Source organism: Lepisosteus platostomus, chromosome 23 (assembly GCF_059453375.1).
Source record: "Lepisosteus platostomus isolate fLepPlt1 chromosome 23, fLepPlt1.hap1, whole genome shotgun sequence".
NCBI classification, from domain to species: Eukaryota; Metazoa; Chordata; class Actinopteri; order Semionotiformes; family Lepisosteidae; genus Lepisosteus; species Lepisosteus platostomus.
Genome location: NC_142633.1, coordinates 14,194,039 through 14,208,717, shown reverse-complemented (window position 1 = coordinate 14,208,717; position 14,679 = coordinate 14,194,039). Strand labels below are relative to the sequence as shown.

The 14,679-nt window shown below is 38.0% G+C and overlaps 1 protein-coding gene across 3 annotated transcripts in view; it reads left to right on the top strand.

Moving 5' to 3' along the window:
- Nucleotides 1-14,679, top strand: part of prkcz (protein kinase C, zeta) — a 161,642-nt gene that overhangs the window by 57,098 nt on the left and 89,865 nt on the right. The window lies entirely within an intron of this gene.

The window sequence follows — 14,679 nt, the reverse complement described above, 5'->3', positions numbered from 1 at the left end:
ACTATTGCATTCATTGACTATCGGTCCATTGTTCGCCTCCGCTCCTTGCAGAAGATGGTGGCTTGATGTTCAGATTGAATGGCGAATGGCAGATTTGGCATTGGAATTGGAATCTGAGGTACTTATTGTCTTCTATCTCACTGCATCTCAATAAGCTCAGTGTATTTCTTTGCATGTCCAAAGCATTACACAGTAGCTTTTGCTGTTGATGCCCAGGAAGGTCCAGGCAGTGGCCACTGAGCTGGCAGTGAAAGCCCTTTGTAAAAAAGACCAGGGGATGAATCCTTAGTAGAGAGGGATACCCAAACAGATTTTATTAGCTGTTTGGAGAAATTGTGGCATCTTGCTTCTCTTTCAAGAAGAAAACCTCCGCGCACCGTTCCTTTCACTTGCACGCTTACTGACAGGCGTGGTGGTGAAGCAAGGTTATACACCAGAATAGATACATACTGTATGTAACAAGGACAGTTACATATGACAATGTTAAAAAGAAAAATGTAATTTAAGGTAGGGTTTCTGGAAAATATTCTGTCAATGTTTCATATAATTGAATAATGTCATGCATATGGTTTCATAACATCACACTTCTGTCGAGAGCGCTGGTAAATTGATTCCCATAATTAGACACGCACAACTGCGATTATCACTGTACTGTGTTTTGTGGCTGTTGCTTTTTATTGTTTTTAATGTTTAAATTTAAAGCTCATTAGACACATGTTCTTTTAGCGATACATGTTATTTTTAAAACAAAATCCTCTTTCGGGATTTTGCAAAAGGGGCAATTCAGAGAGGCTAATCAGCCCTCCTCTGCCTGTTTCCAAGAGGTGGGGGGAATGTGTTCCACCTGGTGAAAAAACATACAAATCCGAGAAAAATCTACAAACTCCACACAGAGACCCCAGCCTGGAATTGAAACTTGGACCCTGAAGTTGTAAGGCAGTATTGCTGACTAGCATATTACAATATTGCTGACTACTGCTGTAACATTTCATTAAATTATCTTTCTGCTCTGTTTTGGACTGGGGACCTTTCACGTGTGAGACAAATGTTACGGCCACTATACAGCAGAAGCTGTAGCTTGTGCATCATTCATTTGAATTTTTATTTTCTGGTTTCAGTGTCACTTTCAAAATGCTTGGCCTGGCAGAAATCATAGATTCATTAGCAAAGCTGTTTTGTTTTGGACTGAGACTTTGTATGGAGTGCTGCTCATCCTGGCTGGCATTAAAGAACTTGCAAGGTTTTTATAAAGCTGCAGAGAATGCCTGACTGTCTTTTCCCATTTCTGCTCCTGATGACATTTGCCAGCTAATCATTTCCATTAATATATTCCAGAGTGACTCCTCAGAATAAATCTTCCTTTCCTTACTTAAGGTGACTTTGCAAGACGAGAGCTGGCTCCTTTTGCAGTAGTCAGGTTAATTTGAATAAATGAATGGATTGCTGTCTGTTGCAAGAACAGTGTTTCCCCTCTTTGTAATAAGCAAAATAAATCTATAGGCGAAAATGCTGTGCAAGGCTCCTTATGCACATGATGTACTTTTCAGACTTCAACAGCTATGTTCATGCCTTTTATTCATGTTTTATCAGTGGTTCGTGTCCTCCAGTCATTTTTAGCTGCTAATCTTTTTCTAGGCTCCTTTTCCTTGGATTTTCTGAAAGCTTTTTCCCACTGGCATGATTTGTGCTCAGAGAAGATAAATGTCCAGTGTCTTCTCCGCTTGTTCCATGGATATTGCGGTTACATGGGACTAAAGATTTGTATTTTTTGTTCTTTTCACCGTGATGCTGTAGACTTTTAACCCATATTTTAGCTATGTTTAGAGTAGATGTATGTTGACGAAAAACATTTATTCGGTTTTGTAATTGACAGGAACATAGAATGAAAACTCCTAAAAGTTCAGACGTTCGAGAATACAAATTTGTGCTCCTAAGATGGTTATGAATAAGGATGATGAATGATGGTTTTTTTCAAAGAGTAGTGCTCAGGGAGGTTCTTGTTCAGATAACACCAAAAGTATTGTTTTGTAAAACAAGGAGAAACTGACCATGTACTACTTATTAACAAATCTAGCCAGAGCAATGATGCCAGTTTTTTCAAATCTGTATTTCAGAATTTACAAGATTACACCTGTACATGCCAACAAAGACCATTTATCAAATAGTTGTTTAATAATGACTTTTAGCATTACAGTAAGCCTCTTGTCAATGTAGGTTGCACAATAGCTGTGCTTATTCTGGCAGGTGTAATCTCTAGGACTGTTTAGGAGCTGCATCTTGGCAACCTTCTTTTGTTTCAGTGTGCTTTGGCAAATGAAGGCAGGTTCAAAACTCCAGTGCAAGTCTGTTTTTAATCTATTAAGAGTTTGTCAAAAACCAAAGACCCTGAAGAACGAAAAGACGTGTAGCACCTGAATTCTAGCAGGGCCACGAGTGAGCAAAAAACTTTCCTTCTGCATCTCAACAAAAATAATTTTCATTGGTGGAAATTGTAAACTCTCAATACAATGTCATTTCCTTTGGAATCAGTGTGCTACATAAATATAATATGTATGCAATGCTCATGCACTCACAAGATTCTCAGCTTTGACACTTTAGTTATCCTGTACGTTGGAAAAGCTTATTGAAGCTGAATAGAACTGTAGCGTACATTCAATGCCATGCATTATGGCATGGTGATTACCCTGTGAAAGAAAAACATTTTTCCCCCTGCTGGTCTTGTCATTAATAAGCACCAATTGCATGGCTTGCCATGTTCTATTTGGCCTGCTAATGGAAGATGCGAAGGAGTATCAACAGAGCAAGGTGCGGACAATTAACTACGCCAGTTTCTGTGAGCCTTGGAGCCGACAGCTGGAGAGGAAACGTGTGCACCAGTGTTTTATTTTTTTGGGGGTGGGGTGGTTCAAATCAGCTTTTGAAAAAGTTGGAGTTGCTCTCCTGTGCTGTAGGTTGTCTCTTAGTAGAGTGTTCAGCCCCGTGTTTTCATTTTCGCAAGGCAGTCAGTTATGCTTGCACAGTAATAAAGTCTACCACAGTTTGCTGCAGAGCCTTTCGGGCAAGGGTTAAAATATCCGACTGTAAATGTAGTGAAAGAGTGTGGCTGTTGCTCTCTGCTATCATTCCACAGATTATACAATGGAGTACACAGTCTACACAGGAGGTCTTCTCAATCTGAATAGGAGTCTGTCTTTTGGGGTGGGCTTCATATGACGACAACAGCTTCTGTTTCAGTGGGGTCCTTGTTCCTGTCTGTCCTGACAGCGGGGGGCTGCACAGGTGTCCCATGAAGGTGGCTCCAGGTGTATAGGATGCACTCAGAATGGCGTCTCCTTGAGTCAGGAATAAACATGATGGGCCATTCTCCCTTCTGCAATGTAGCACAGTAAATTCCCACTTCAGTTTTGAAACATGTACAAGGTGAATGACTTCATTTCACATATGAGCTGGCTGGATTGCAGAAACATGGCTAAGCTGATAGAGCTGGAGTGGTTAGGTGGAGTTTTTGTCATAGTCTGCTGTACTTTGTAAAATGTACTAACTACCTTAGTACAATAATGTAAACATATTCATTCCAAAAACCTTCCCTTATTCTTTGTTTTTAACAAATCTGCACCTCTTCATTTCAAACTGTTCAATAAAATCATGTTTAGCAAAACAAATTCCATCTTTTTAAACTTCATATTCTCACCTCTTCTGTATTAATGAGGAGTATTTTAAGTTCAGAAGCCTCAGGGTTTGCGAGAGAGTGCTTTGCCTGCTTGGTTTGTGTCGTGTCCTGTTTTTATCATGAGCTGAAAGTGAGGTGCGTTTTTGTCTAGAATATAAAAGGAATATTAACCCGTTTGTGTGCAGTGTTTTAGAAGGCTGAAATAAATTCTCCAGCTGAAATTAGTCTTAATTGCAATCAGAAAACAGAAATACTCTATATCATGGATATAAATAATTGATCTACTATGTGTTTGCCTTAATTTATTAAGACAGCCTAGCCAGCTGTACATTTAAGTCTTAAATGAAGGAAGATCTGTTGTAGGAATTAAAATATTTGGGAATAAAAAATGTTTTTTTTTTCCATAGTATGTTATCCAAGCAGAAATGTTTCAGGGTTTGAAGGTTTCAGTTTAATTCAGTTTTACAGGCAATCTTTCTTGCTTTGTTCTTACATTTAGAGAAATCTGTGTGGGGACTGACAGTGTTAATATTCCACTGACAGAGCTTGTGCTCCCCTGTACTGTGGGTACAGAACATATTCTCAATAGACATGGCATGATTAAGTGACATTTCCCATTTGTTTTTTCTTCAGGGTTATTTGAAGAATATACTATAGGAGCAGCTATTTAAAAGAATATGTCCCAGGGGAATCTTTATTTTTTTAAATGCAGACGAAGGGGCTCTCAATTTGTTCATTGCCAACTTGAGAGAATTCCATTGACAGCAATTTTTAGATATTTTCCACGCCAATTCCTGACTGTCTGTCCAATTATCTTTCTTTCTCTTAAAGGTAATGAAAAATGCAGGCACTGAAACTACAAGCAATTTGATTGTAGTCTTTTACTCTCACAGTCATTGATATAACAAAAAACAAATGGAGCATAACCAAACTACTCCGTTCATTGTCTTCATACTTCTTGAACTGACTAACAAACGTTTTGCTGGATACGGAGGCATTTTTAAGTAAATACTGAAGTTGTTGAAATGCTGCTGTAAATTGTCCCTGAATCTTCCCAACTGCACTCCCTTCAGAGCAGAGAGACTCTTCGTCTGGAATGGAGAAGTGACTGGCGTACTTGTTTAGTTTTCCCCTTTGCAAGCATCAGCTACAAAATAAATACTTCGAAATGTTGCATTAGCTAGCTTTCTGTCATGTTTAAGGAAAAGAAAAAAAGCTTCTTTTTACTTTGAAATGTTTGGACATTAATTTTTATGTATTAGATAAATCACGATATATGTATGTTATTGAGCTTTAAAAAGATTTTCTCACAAACCTGAGTACCCCTGGGCAGTTTGTGTGTAAAACCAGAAGGTATAGTTTTTAACTGCAGCACAAACATCTGTGGTTGGCAGTTACTGACTGAATCAACAGGTCCCCATATACAGTACACTGCTATAGCTGAGATTCTCAGGAGAGCACTGTGCTTCATTTAAAACTTCAATATGCGTCATGTAACTTGTTTTTTTAGCGTGTGTCATGTATTTGTTTTTAAGGGATAAGATGGAGTTCAACCCATGTAGTGAAACAAACCTGATAACCACTGGCACATTTTTAACCAATAATAGTATTTTACATTGTCTTCATAAGCCACTCTTCAGTCTTTCTTGGGCCATTCAACCATCAATAGCTCATTGGCTTAAGAAACTGCCATGGTGTTTTTGTCTCAAATGTTTAAATGTTAAGCTTCTTTCAGCATGGTGGTTTTAAAAATGGACTGCTGCTTTCTTTTCAAACTTGAATTAGATAAGTGGTGCCGCAAAAAGCAACGAGACTGGGGGCAGAGAAATCTGAACCTTATTTAACTTGTGTGCTTAATGGGATTTTTGCAGATGCTGTATTTCCATTGTGAATTTCTGTTTGCAGGATCAATTGTTTTTATCCCTTGGATTAAGCATTAAAACAAAGAATTTATAGGGATCTTCCTGTACAAAGCTGCTTACCATTTTATTGTCTGAATGTGTTTATCATTGTTACATTCAATATCTGAATATATTTTATAGTGGGATTCATTATCTTTTAAGGTACAAATCCCCATCTTAAATCTACCCTCAAATCCCACCTTGTTACTAGCCGACTGTGACTGATAGCTCCCTAGCAGCTGTGTATAATTGGTAGTCCCCAGAGCATGGTCAGCATGTGCCAGCTGGGGTGCTCTTGGCTTTGTAGCAGGACAGCGATTCCACTTGTTTCTACTTGGCAGGCTCCTGCAGTCAGTGGGAGTCTGGGGCTCCTGGATTCTGCACTCCAACTCCTGTGAGGCACCGTTGAGCTTGCAGCATGTTCAAAGGGGAATGGCTCTAACAGGTGTGCAAGCAGGAGCTGTCTGCAGGCTCCCATTCTCTAGTTGCACTACAGGAGTCGTAGTGGTATAGAAGTGTCCTAGAAACTCGTCGATTTCAAATGTGATAGATAGGCAATAAAAAATACTTGGCAATTCCAAATGTATTAAAAGGTGTTTATTCAGTTATTCCAGCCAGTTGGGTGAAATCAAATGTCCTACCCCTCAAGTCTCCTGACTAAATGATCCCTTAGCTGTTTAAAATCTTAAAACCTTTCATTTTTTTGGGTCATTGCTTCACGTTTTAATATCGAACAAAAAGTGCATGCTTTATGAAAAAAATATTCTACACAAGAACTCATCTCTTGGAGAGGATATGTCTGGAGCGGTTGTAAACAATGCAGTCATTTTCTGTGTGCTTAAATTAGCATATGAATCGGAATTACATTGCAATTAACTTTTAGGGTTTAAGATACTCTGCAACAGAGTTGCCTTGACACATAATTAAATGAACGATAAGGCAATTAATGCTACTATAAAATTGCTTCATGTCTCAGTGAGCCTTCTCATTTCCCTTATTATCTGACTTGGTCAACTGCTGTAAGAAGGCCTTGACCTCCAGTATTAACAGCTGTGCTCCATGGTGAAGTAGCAAACCACTTCAGCTGTAAAATCCATGAAGAAGATCATTTGTACTGTATCTTGATCAGAAGTCCAAACTAACACCTGACAGTCTAGAGGTTTTCCGATAAACAGTATCAATTGTATCATGTTTTATTGCCAGTATTTAAAAAATATAAATAAGACGTTTTGAATATTTATTTATCCAATTAACTTTGGTCATGATCGGTATGCAAACAGTTCATTCTATGATTGTAGAATTACTGTAGTTAACTAATTGGCCAGTGGTATCCCCAGTTCACAAGAGATCCTTTGAGTTTACTAAAATGTCACATAAAAAGCTGACCAAAAATTTAAAACACCTATTTGCTTGTGTGGGTCCTCCACAGTCCTTGCTTGTTGAGGAGGGCAGAAATGACTTTCAAAAAGAGACGGGGAAAACACTATATGGGGAAAAAAATATTTCATTTCTCTGCTTTCTGTCTCCCAGCGGTTTATCAAGAAACCTCCGCAGAGACCTTCTTTAGGGCTTTAACCATTGCGACAGTTCTCATTCCTTCTAGTAAAAACTGAGCCGTTATTGTCTGTGTCCTTTGAAATACAGGAATGCCTTGGTTAGGCTGTAGCTCTGCACCTGCTAATGACAGTATTACAGAGTTGTTGGGGGAGCTTTGTGAAAGTGCAAATTTGTCATTGAGATACTCTGAATGTTTTGTCAACATAACAATATTAAGTTTACCCTTTCTCCATTATAAGTTTTAATGCTGTCTCTGTGTCCTTATTGCGAAGTCTTTCATCTTTCATTCTGGAATTCTAATGTTTCCCAGTAAGAGATTTGTCCTGTCCCCTCAGAACTGGATAGAGCATGACCTAAGCAATGATATTTCGGCACAACAGCATGTGGAATTGCAGCTGAGTTAGGAATTAGGAGCAGTGTCAGGAGAATTAAGGTCTGTGCATTAGGGACATCCAGCCAAGGCAAAGGAGCCAGTTCAAGTTAAAACCTTGAGAAGAAAACCTAGGGCAGCTGAGATTTATTACACCTGTTCTGTGCACAATATAATCCCAAGGCATCGCAGCCCGTTTAAAATCAACATAGCTGGAAGGAGCTTTATCATCTATCAGCTATGGGAAGGTTTCAGAATCAGAGCTGTTATTTTCATATCGGTCTACAGTATCTACTGTAGCACCAGGAAAGACTCTGTTGCCAGCCCAAAGAATAATAGAATCAGCATGCATGTAGACTTCCATAAGCATTTCAATTAAAATTTAGAATACAAAATACTTTGTAAAAAAGTCATTACCCATTACCCTTTGTCAGAAAAAGTCATTACCCTGATGTTCTGATGAAGTTATGGAAGTACTTAACATTCTTCAGAAAGCTCCACAGTTACTAAAAATGTGACTAAAACCCCAATTCATATACAAAGCATAACTACCGAATTGTTTATCCTTCCATCATCACAAAGCTACTTATTCCTGGTAAGGATAAGGGCATCCTTAACCCTGTCCTGGAAAACACAGAGCTTAGTGAAATGGGACCTCAAAGGTGTATAATTCTGAAGTGATATATAAATGACACAAGCAGAGGAAGTATCAGGAGGGATGATCCCCCAAGGTCCTCAACTATCAGGGCCCTTCATCTTCTGACTCCCAGGGTGCTTCACAGTAAAGTTAGCACTGATTGGAGGTTTTTGTGAATTACTCACCGACGTCGTTGTGGGCTCATGACAATGTTAGGAACGGCTGTATTACCCAGACAGCCCTGGGTACTAACCCCAACCCCACACCAGTTATTCTCTGTGCTTGGGGAGCCCACTTCAGTCAACTAGTGACATGACCTAGGGTTGACCTCCAGACATCTAGGCTTTTCACTGGTTCAACCACTTGCGAACTTCCCCTCTGCTTTGTTATTGATGATTACACAGTAGTCATTATGCCTGCATTTCACAAAGAATTTCAGATTTCCAGAGAAATCAGAACAAATGTCATAAGGAAAAAACATTATCTGATATGAATAACAAATATGTTATTCTTAGACCTAAATAGAACTAAGTTGCGTAGAATTGCAATTTCTCTGAAAAGTCAGAGCCTCATTTGGTTCATCTCATTCTGTAGCACCACTCAGCTGTGTAACATATCCAATTATTTTCTTAACCTTGTCTTCAGTACGTGTTGACTGAAACATCCTTTGAAATCTTACAGGACATTTGCCAAAGGGACCATGGTTATAGACCGTTGATAAAACCACAACAGATCCTTCTAAACCACACCACTACAGCAGCGGAATCCCATGTGCATAATGACCTTGATGTTGGGAAGGACGTGGCAATTTTATGTTACTGAGCACTGTATCACCATCTGATGCTCAGGATGCTTGCTGTGTGTTCCTAGTAATTTATTAAAAAGCAATGGAGGGTACGCAGTCTGGCACTTTTTCCTTACAGGAATTTCTGTAGCTATTGGTCTGAGAGTTTCTGCTAGGCACTAAGATTCAAAGGGACACAATAGGTTGTGTGGCCTCTTCTTATTTGCTGTCTTTCTTATTTCCTGGTGTTCTGACTAGGAGAACAGCACAAGAATTTAGCAGAAATTCTAAGTGAGGTGCTTACGTTCGACCTTGGCTCGGCAGTATTACAAGAATCATTATCAGTAGTGCAGTAGCGAGATTTACAGCAAAGCTTTTGACTTTAAAGGCACAAAATAAGTCTTTTATTGCAGCAGAAAAGCTATAATGAAAACTAAAGGCTTGTCATGAGAGATTCACTCTTCCCCATGTTTACGCTTACAGAGCCTGTATAGCAAATGTTTATGAAAAATTGTGGATTCTTACCCAAGAATGTAAAATGAAGTAGAACACCTGAAAATGCTACCATGAATTTTAGGAGTGTTAGTGTACAGTATATATTATATACAGTATATATTAGATGCAGGAACATAAGCTTTTGCCATTTCACAATACTGACAGGTTGGAACGTTCTAAAGAGACTCATTTATCTAATTCATTGTAATTCTTTTGCGTACCTTTTATATGCTGTATCTAAGAAAACAAGAATGGTTAAAAACAACAGGGGGCCAATTACCCAACCTAGACTGTTTGCACCTAGCGGTGATCAGTAAGATCAAATTGATATTCATACCTAAAGTTTATAGCTCTTAATATACAGTAAATACTATATTCTACCTTATAATGAAACCAGTCCTTCAAAGGGCAATTTAAAACTTTTTATTCATGTATTCGATGTTTGCAAACATTCGTAAAGGACATCACTAACAAGCTGAAAAGGTGCTGAAATTTACCAAGGAAGGGTTTGAAATATTTTCTCTGCAACAGAACAGAGGATACTATTACACAAGTCTTTTTGGTTGGGTTACAGCAAGTGCTGGGTCGGAATTTAACTATGACCTGTGCAACACTCATCCAAATAAATACGCATTAAGCTCCAGTCCAAGTTTAATAAAATCTAAGCAGCAACAGAGGCTATTTACTAGGCCTAGGAATGCTAATAACTATGGCAATGAATGTCAAGTCTTTTCAGAAAACAGGGGTAGTGATCCCATTAAAATGGAAAGTTGAATTAGCACCTTAGTATTAGTATCTGTGTTACAATACAATGACTAGAGAGAACAAAGTTTTTTTTTTCAAATAAAAACAGCTTTTTTCCCTCGTGAATTCTGGTTTCTGTTCTCTCTTATTTTGAATTGCTCTGTTCCATACGTCACTAAGGGGGATTCAGTGTTGGCTTTTACTGTATATAGCATAACAGGTTAGATTAGCTCATTACTTTTTTGGGGAAGTTATTAATTAAGTGTTCATTGGGAGGGACCAATTTTACACTGTGCAGTAGACCAGTGAATGACATGAAGGTTCAGTTAGTGATTTTGCTGTTTTAACATCTACTCTATCAAAGATGATATGCTACAGTCATGGACTGGTATTCTTTTGGACTGAGTGCACATTTCCAGTTTGACAGTCATTATTCGCCCACGATAATGAATTAACCTTCTTTATCACACTGTCCTCAGAGTGATTTTTCATCAGCAAAATTAATTGCTTGGCTTGATTACTTCTCAAGCCTTACACGTGCCAGAGCCACAAAAAACAGCAAGCACCTTCGTTGTCATTTTAATGTGTCTGTATTCCTCATTAGCCATCGTTAAGAAAGGACGCTGTTGTTTTATGAGGCAGAGAATATTGAGAAAATCACATTTCACGGTTAAAACATTGTATTTGTGGCAAAAAAGTTGTTGAACAAAAGGAAACGTGTGTGCACAGTGTTTAAAACATGGTAAATTGCGTATTATGTATTACGTATATACGTATTACGTATAAATGATGCATGACTGTTGTTTTTTTTCTTTAATCTAGAGGTAGCCACTAAAGAGCTCCAGGACAGAAATCCATAATAGGAGAATTTGGCAGAAACTGTTCAGGACCATATTGGTTTTATCAGGAGGGCTCTCAGCTAGGAAATACGATGGAGGAGCTCCAGTGTGATCATGGACTTGGGGTGATCCGAAGTGCATCAGAGTAGTTTAGTTGAGTGTTGCAGTGGAGAGTTCCAGAACGACACAGTCAACTGGAGTCTGAAACTCTTCGGTCTGACCCCAGCTTGCTCTCATTGAAGAGCAACCTGCTTTTTAGACTCTCTCTCCCTTTTCTTACTGTGTTCCATGTGGTCATGGAGGCTGTTGAGGGCTTGAATGTAGAAAAATAATTGTGTTCAACATCCGAAGTGTGTCTGTATGGGGGAAAATTAACAGCAAAGAAGGAATAAGCTAGTTTGTGCAAAAGTGCTTGTCAGTATTCACTCAAGTTTTTATTAGGACAGTGTGCAGTGAGGCACAGAGCTCGACCCTCACTTAGCAAGCACATAAATCCTGCAGATCAGATGTATACTAATATAATGCAAATACAATAAGAACTGTTCAGTGTGACTCAATTTTTCAACTCAAATAAAAGTATTTATTCAGCCGAAGGTCTGGCCAGGACCTTCATCCAAGATAAGTGCCTTTGTCAATCTTGTGATTAAATACAATGTATCGCCACGCTTGAACAACTGAACATTTTTTCCTTCTTTTTTGGTGTTTTCCCAGCTCTGTTGTCATGAGACAACATTCGCACACATTCTTCATCTTAAGTGGAGAACTGACAGTGTAAAGTTTTTTAATACACTTCCTGAAAATGATATATTTATTAAAAAAAATGTTATCAGGAATTTGACTCTGGAAAGGGAACCTGTTTATCTCACTAAGAATCTTCATTTTTTTCACTGCCCTCATCTACCTCCATTTGTGCTCTTCAGGCGGCTGAAAGGATCAGATGAATTAAGAGTTTATCAAGAGATTCTGCCTGTTTTGGTTTTGCCTCGGGATCTCTGCACTTTATTAAAGCAATTATGACTTCTGCCACGTTTAATAATGTTTTTATCTTTTAATTGTGGCTTTTGATGCATCTTTGCTTAGTGTCTTGCTGCGAGAGCTAAGTGAATATGAAAGCCTGCTCTAAAAGTGCATCACTTCTTTTCTATTTCTGCTTTTCCTATATAGTTCCAGTGTGCTAACCTTGAGCACAGCTCCTTCACTACCCAGAAAAGCAGTGTCTCATTGCATTAATTGACTGTTTACGTCATTGTGGCTCATGTATGCCTTTCAGTTTTTCTCATGTGCAAACTTTCAGAATTCTTGTTCTTGGGTTGACCTTCAACTGACAGGAATGAAGAAACATTTCCCTCATTTGTTACACTTGTCATTTCAACTCATGGACTGCATCCGATTTGTTTGACACTAAGTCACAGACATTGCAAAATCTCTTGAGTGTTAGAAACAAGTTAATGGGAATATAACCTTAGCAGATTTCGGGTTACATGTTCTTGTATATTTTTCTTACATTCTGCACTGTGATTTTGGATGACAAAACTACATGACTGTGTACATATATGTATACCTAAAGAAGGTTCCACAGCCACAACATGTTTCTTTTCTTCCCATTTCACCTCGGAATGAACCTTTACTCTTTCATAGTACATATGTACTATGTACTATGTAAAAGTATCTGGCTATGCACTTTCTGTCATAAGTGGATCTCTACAATAATCTGAACCCACTGAACACACTATGTGTGCATTTCCATAACCTTGTGTTTCTTGCAGTGTTACAAGCTTATTGAGCCCGTTCTAATCCTAAGAACATTACAGACACCGAGTGGAGTTGTTCTAATTGGCTTGTATGTCTAATTCTTATCCACCCTGATCCCTGATTCCCCAGGTGAATAGTCTTTGAAAATCAAAACAGTGCCTTACTGGAATACTGGAAAATTTCATTTTCTTTTTATAAGAAGAGGATGTAATTGCAGGGATATAAAATAATTCAGTAACCAGTGATTTTGATTTTGAGCTATCAGTGGCTTGACCCACGCTGAAGCCAGTCTTTGACAGTCTTTGACTGACCTCCCAGTGTTAAGCACAGGCATAATTTCCATGATGGTAAACGTGGGGAGGCTGGTGCTCTCAGGCAGTGAATTTGTAGAAGGTTTGATTTTATTTGGCCTACATATGAAAAGAAGTTCAAAAAGTAACTGCAAAGCATTGCTGTTTTTTTCACTCAGTCCGCTGTGAGTTTATTTAAAAATATCTTTATATATCTTGGCATAAATAAAGTATTTGGGAAATAAAAATCAACAGGTACATTTCAAAACAATATTTATTATTCTTTCATTTCCTGAGTGATTATTGCTTTCATGTGCATTTTGCAGTGCTTTTTAAACCGTGTAGTTTTCTAATGACTTCTGTTTAGAATGTATTCAATTGGGTCCCAGATGTGAACCCAAACCATAAGTAACCTGGTAGGGGTACTGGTAGTGTTATACTGTAAAGCTGTGATCAGTTGGGATAATTTCAGCCTAAAACTTGTGATGTAATAATAGTAAAATTGAGTCTGTTAGGTCTTCAGTTTATTGTTTTTTAACAAGCCTTTAGAACATTGTCTGCACAGTTTATGGAATATTTGTTCAGTTTATATTTGAAATTGATGAATTCTGTACCACTCCTTCAGCATTTAGTTTTTTGTGTTTCTTAAATCATGCTCCTGGTGTTGTTTTTCTTTGTGTACATTCATATTAGCAGTGTATAGCAGGACAAATTTAGGTCATGGGAGCATTTGTTACCATTAGGTCCTGTAAATGATAATTAATCAGTTACAGAATATTTTTTTGTCTTTTACTGACCACTTTTTTACCCATAACAACATTGTGCTACACAAGCAATGAAGCTAAATGAAGTACCAGGCGGCTTAGTCCAGTCATTTGCAAAGTACTGTCTCATAGTTTGTCTAAAAAGTTTCTAGTGATTAACTGATGATTTGTGAGAAATGTATAAACATTGTCTGTATATTTTCATTAATAAACAATGCTTAATGATCTGTAATGTTCTGTTAGTCTTTCATTATTAAATGATGGTTAATGATCTGTGATGTACATTAAAGAGTTTTATGTTTTTTTTAAACAAATTCATCAAATGTTTAAATAATTTCTTAATGCTGTGTTTCTGCATACTTTTTAAAAAAAAGCTGTGCTTAATAATCTGTAATTCATAATATGATTCCTAATATGGGGTCTTGCCATTGTGTGAGTTTTGTTGGTTTATGATGAAAACATCAGTCCATGATGTGATGTTATTAAAGTACAGCAAAGATAAAATAATAGGACTCCTGTCAGGTGAGAGCGAAGTAACCTCAGACTACCTTAGATATATGAACGTTCTGTGCCTTGTTCTTGCAGAGTCTGTCTAGCAGTTTCAGAGAAAGAGGCTGCTGAGTCATCAGCAACATAAGACCTACTGGATATATTATATTAACCCGGGCTTGTAAAACTTGTCATGTTGCTTAAGTGCAGCTGATCTTTTCATCCCTGTGACACGGTCGAAGTGATGACTCCTGTATTAAAAATCCGTGAAGACATTGTGTGAGGTGTTTTTCTTTGGCCACGTTCTGCTGCCTCGGGGAATGTCAGTTAGCTAACTCATATGAAGAGGAAAGCTAATAGATGTGAATACTAAGTGGCACATTCTGT